At 40.1% G+C, this 5,919-nt stretch overlaps 1 pseudogene; it reads left to right on the forward strand.

The window, feature by feature from the left end:
• Positions 1–602: 602 nt before the first annotated feature.
• Positions 603–1,108, forward strand: LOC147428408 (2-C-methyl-D-erythritol 2,4-cyclodiphosphate synthase, chloroplastic pseudogene; annotated as a pseudogene).
• Positions 1,109–5,919: the final 4,811 nt, after the last annotated feature.

Raw genomic sequence — 5,919 nt, forward strand, 5'->3', positions numbered from 1 at the left:
GAGAGAGAGAGAGAGATCACGGGTTTGTCTTCCATAACTACTTCAAGCTTAAAATAAACCAGACATTGGCATTCTGGCGAAGAAGCATTTTGCTTCAACAGCATATAAAATGCCTTTTCTCTCACAGCGTGTGCAATATGTGCTCAAATCATTTCATTCTATCGACAACGAACTCGCCAGGATTCTCTCCCACGTCCAATGTCACTGGAATGCCCTTGTGCACCCAGACGACTGGCTTGCCTAAAATGCTGTCAACCCTCCTCAAAGGAGAGTTCCACAACGTGAGCTAAGTTGAAGAGAAAGAAAAAAAAGATAAGGCGGAGAACAAAGTAGATCTAGTCAGCTATGATCTCTCGGAGTGTAAAAAATTTTTCATGGAGATTCTCCAAGCTCGACATTTTGTTGTAAAGATGTTTTGTATTATATATATATATGTATGTATATATATATATATATATATATAAATATAAAGAGAGAGAGAGAGAGAGAGAGACTGTGACTATCATCGGAACAATAAGCAATCTGTTTTGAGCTGATATATATATATATATATAGAGAGAGAGAGAGAGAGAGAGAGAGAGAGAGAGAGAGAGAGAGAGAGAGACACTGGTTGCGTTCTTCCTGGTGGTTGGACATGGCAGCTCTTGGTTTGGCAAGTCCCTATGGTGTGCAAAACAATGCGTTGTTGATACAATGCAATTCTTTCCCTCATTCAGCTAGCAAGATCTCCATACCACCTTATCTTGAATAGACACAAGCTCAAAAGATATTGAATTTTTCCACAAAAAATATGACCTTCCTAACATCTACTAGATTTTTTCAAAGAATGATCCAAAATGGAAAGGAGCCACATCTTCAATCTTTGTGAAAGAAGTTGTTCAATTGATGCATGAAGAGGGATGTGATGTGCAATTTGGATGCCAACCTCATATTATGAAGGCCAAAGTTGAGTCTCCATAAGGAGGCCATAAAGTTGAACCTCTATGAGCTGCTTGGCATAGATTTTTATGTAGTTAATATCAAGGCCAGTACCCATGACAAGGTGGATAGCTTAGGAGAGAATAGTAGCATTGCTGCCCACAATGTTGTGTTATTGACGAAGGAATAAGCAAACAAATGTATAGTAAAGGTTTGTAGGCTTTAATAGCTATTTATGTTTACCAATTAATTATTGATTAAACAATTATTGTGTGTGTGTGTGTGTGTGTGTGTGTGTGTGTGTGTGTGTGTGTGTGTGAGAGAGAGAGAGAGAGAGAGAGAGAGAGAGAGACAGAGAGAGGCTAGCACCATAAGAGACTAGCAATGGTGCTGACGTTTATTGTCTGGGTTTAGAGAAAGCTCTTTCTAGAGAAGAAGTATACATATACTTGAGCAAGTCGCTTAATAACTTTGCTCAGTTTTTAGCTTGCTCGGATAAGTTCGCTCGATGTTTGGTAGAACTCCCATTCCCCAAGTCAGCATCTTTTGGTGCCCCCATAGAGGAGGTGCACTGATTTCTACTCGAAAGATATATAGAAGCAGTTTTTACATTGGGAAGCATGGCACCACGAATATATGGTCCGATTTTCACAAGTGAAGAGAATCCAAATGAATGGCTTGCAAATTTTGGATTGTACAGTTGCCAAATGAGGATAGAAAAATGAAAACTTTTTTGTTGGTGACGCACGATAAGGCTAAACTGTGGTTTGAAGCTTCAGAAGGGGAGTCAAGCCAGCTGTGGCCGGCTATACGAACGTAATTTTTGAATGATTTTTGCAAGGAGGTGTCCCCAGTTGAGATGTATGCAAAGATGAAGGCTCTAAAACATGATGTAAGTAAGGAATTCAATCTATTTTTGGATCTTTTTGAAGTGTGTTGGGTAGAGCTAGCAGTAGCTATACATGTAGCCAATGGGGAGTATTTCAAATTGGATAAGTTTATGGTGTTCCTACATTCTAAGGTGCAAGAGAAAGTGGACTATAAAAGCCCAAAAAAATTCAATGGGCTAGTGGCTCAAAGAGCGGGAAGATTAAGAAGATACAGAGTGTAGCAAGGTAGGAAATGATGATGCATGTTCATTCGCAAAGTCCTCAAGAAGTAGATTAGGAGAAAAATCAAGGGAATATGTTTGTGGATACCATTTCACATCATTGGGTGTGCACGGTCCAGAACGGACCAAATACAGGAGTTGCAGTTAAGCGTGATCGATAGGGGATAGCGAAGAGGAGGAAGAGGTAGGGCAAGGCCCTTGTCGGGAAGGTGTTACAATTGTGGTGAAGAGGGTCACTATGCTCCGGATTGCGGCCAACCACCAAAGGAAAGAGAAGGTATATACCCACTTTTTGGTAGAGGCCAAGGTCAAGGGAAATTCAATGGTCAAAGGGAGCAGGCAATCAAGAATCTAGTGCATCCAGCCCTACCAAATGGAGGTGAAGTCCAAAGGGTAAATGTTATTAGGGTGGATAAGCAGGATGTTGAAGTTTTGGATAACAAGAGGGCAATATCTATAGAAACTGAGCACAAAACCAGGGCTCGTAAAGGGTAAAGAGAAGGTATACAAAGGTAAAGGACAGCCTAAATCGAGCAAGAGAAGAAGGCATTGCAAGATCAAGCAAGAAAATTTCCAGCTTGGTTGTGGCCATCTAGAGTATGATTTGGTAGGCGACGTTCAAAGCCAGAAGGCTAATATTGCTTTTGGACAACTGTTACATTAAATCCAAAGCTAAGGCAATAGTGGTTGACTAGCATTAGCATGAGGCTACCAAGGGCCAAAGAAAATGTACATGCGGTGTAGAATATGGCCTTGAGGGTAGGAAGCCCTATGGATGTCCTTCCTCTTTTGGAGGCAGTCATTGAAAAGAAGATGTAGGTACAAACATATATACATGGAGGAGCCCAAGTTTGTATCATGATGGAAGAAGGCCCTGGGCAAGTAAAGGGCAGCAGGAATGTATGCATGATGCGGTTCTTTAGGCCAAGAAGATGTGTTAACTGAGTCAACGTCAGCTGCTAAAGATCAAAGACATACGGATGCACATCGAGGATGAATGCAAAGAACCTATAAAGATTGGAATTAAACATTTTTCACGTTTTCCCAAAATGGTCATGTATTGTAAATTCTCGAATTATTTCAAGCCATTGTAATATTTTAATGTGTTACGGGCTCAATGGGAGTTCCAAGTTGTAAAGAATAGGTCAGTTACTGTGCCTAGGTTGCAGATTCAGTAAGTGGTGAGCCCTAAAGGCCTTAAGCAACCGGACATTGCATATTTTAACTGTAGGTATATAAGGCAGTGTGTAAAAGAAATTAGCGTTCTCAAGTCATTTGTTGAGAGCACTCTTTGGTAAGAGCTCTTGAGGTGTGTGGCTATGGAGTCCTTGAGCTTCTCCTTGCTCATGAGACTTGATTAACACTAATCAATGATTCATTCTCTCTCACTATGCCTCTCTCATACTTCTTATGATTGCCTATGATGCTTAGATTAGCTAGATCTGAACTAATTAATGGTTAATCCCACTCTAATCTTGTGTGATTGCCCTCTTTTGCTTGTGTGTGCATGTAGGTTTGATTGGAGTGTGGTGCTCGATAGATCTATGTGTGTGTGCTTGCGACTAGTGTGTTGCATGATAGGATTAGTGTTGTGTGCGTCTTGCAATTGTAGTGTGTGTGATTGGGTTGATTAGAGGTGAAGATAAGTGGATATGGAGATTACCCTTCATTGCGGCTTTGCTCCTCCATAGGCCGAGAAGCTCACCTCATATTGTTAACCATTTGTGTTGCCACAATTAGCTCACTAACCGTGTGAGTGTTTCCATGCCCTAACCGTGTAGCTCATCCCTCCGGATTGATAATTTTGTTGGTCATTGGAGCTATTGCAACGATGGGACCCCCAACATTTGGCGTCGCTGTCGGGGACGATTGCCTACGCTAGTGTAATTGTGGCATAAAAGAATGTGTTCCCTCACTAATTTCACTTGTGTGTTTATGTTTTTGTGGATTTTGAATGTGTGTGCAGGAAGCATTGTGTTCATAATTCCCTAATGTGTGATCGTATATTTCCAATTGTGTGTTTACACACTCTAATTTCACATCAACCCCTTGCTAATTTGACTAATTTTTGCTAATTTACTAATTTTCTATGCAGGATTGGAGCATTCGACCATCCAATTGATCTTTAACGGGCGGAAAGGTAATTAAGGTGGTATTCTCAACCTCCCTAGAATCTAGAGATGTGTAGAATTGTGTAGAGATCCCACCATGATGATGCAATGTAATGTAATGCAATGTGGATTGAAATTTTTTTGATTTTTGTTTTCACGCCGTCGTAATGCCGAAATTTTTAAGAATTGGTGGCGTATGATTTAACAAGTTTCAATTGCTAATTGGTGATTGTAGGTTGTTAATTGGGTGCCTAATTGAGTTAATTATATGCTTGGATGGTCAATTTCAAGTGTGTGTGCACTAAAATCAAGTCTGTGTGCATTCTAATTGAGTGTGTGTATGCTAATTTTAGGTGTGTGTACACTATTTTGTCCATGTTTGAGCACCTAGAAATCAATGTGTGTGTTATCATTTTTCAATTGTGATGATTGATATGTGTTGAGCACATGCCCAACTAATGATTTGTGAAGTCATATTGCAAATCCGACAACTTTAACCCTTTTGTGTGAGCACCTGAAGATTGGTAAAAACTGCCACTTTTTTAGTGTGTGTGTGCCTAAAAAAGTGTTTAATTTGCATGGTTAATTTAATGTTTTGATTGCATAAATGATGTGTGTGATGATTAATTTCTGCATTTTTGTGCTCAAAACAGGGATTTACACAATCTAATTGCGTCAACTTTTGACCTATTTTTGTCGGTAATTTTGCCGATTTAATTGCCTAGTCTTGATTTTATTGATAAAATTGTTGGCAATTGAATTGATGTGATTTGTGCAATTTTATTTGGCTGCACATTCCCCAATGTGTGAAGAAATTGTAGAATTTTTTTGGATATTTTTCGGATAATTTTATAATTTTTTGGTAATTTTTTACTAATTTTTCATTAATTCCATAAAAACTTGATTTTGCTATCTTTACAAGCTATTTTGTGTGTGCGTATTTACGGCATCATTTGTTCGCGTTTATGCCTTTCGTGGTTGAGTTTTGAGCGTTTTGCTATTTTCGGGGGCCGGGTTGATATTTGTGTTGTAAATTGTACTTTCGATAAAATCTGCTATTTTTGGTGCGCTTTTGCATATTGGAAATGCTCGTTTGTGAATGACTATGATTTTCGAAGGGTTCTATAATCTTTAGGGAATTTTTTGGCGAATTTTGGAAATTTTTGGTGATTTTTCTGGATTTTTGGCTAATTTTTGGCCTATTTTTGGCATTTTGGAACGTTTAAAAATTTTAAAACATAAAAAAAAAAAATTCAGGAGTTCCGACGCCGGTCTTTCCCCACGCGTGCCTTGCACCCGCCACACACTCACCCATCACACACACACACCCTGCTCACCCACTCTTTCTCTCTCCACCTTTACTCTTTCTCTCTCTTCTCCTACACTCTTTCTCTCTCTTTCCCTACCCTCTTTCTCTCTCTCTCTCTCTCTCCCTCTAACTATCTCTCTCTCGTACTCTCTCCCTCTCTTTGGTGAGAACAATCTCCCCATCTCTCTCTAACTCACTGTCTCTCTAGCTCTTCTCCCACTCTCTCTCTCTCTCTCTCTCTCTCTCTCTCTCTCTCTCTCTCTCTCTCTCTCTCTCTCTCTCTCTCTCTCTCTCTCTCTCTCTCTCTCTCTCTCTCTCTCTCTCCCTTATTTTCTCTCGCGCGCCTGCAACCCCCTTGATCACCTTGTCTTTTTCTCTCTCTCTCTAAACTCTCTCCCTAACTCTCACTCTCTCCCGAGTCCCAAGTGCCAGGCTCGTCCGCTGTGACAAAACACACTCACACACCCATG

This window comes from Adiantum capillus-veneris, chromosome 23 (assembly GCF_014529385.1).
Source record: "Adiantum capillus-veneris isolate H3 chromosome 23, ASM1452938v2, whole genome shotgun sequence".
NCBI classification, from domain to species: domain Eukaryota; kingdom Viridiplantae; phylum Streptophyta; class Polypodiopsida; order Polypodiales; family Pteridaceae; genus Adiantum; species Adiantum capillus-veneris.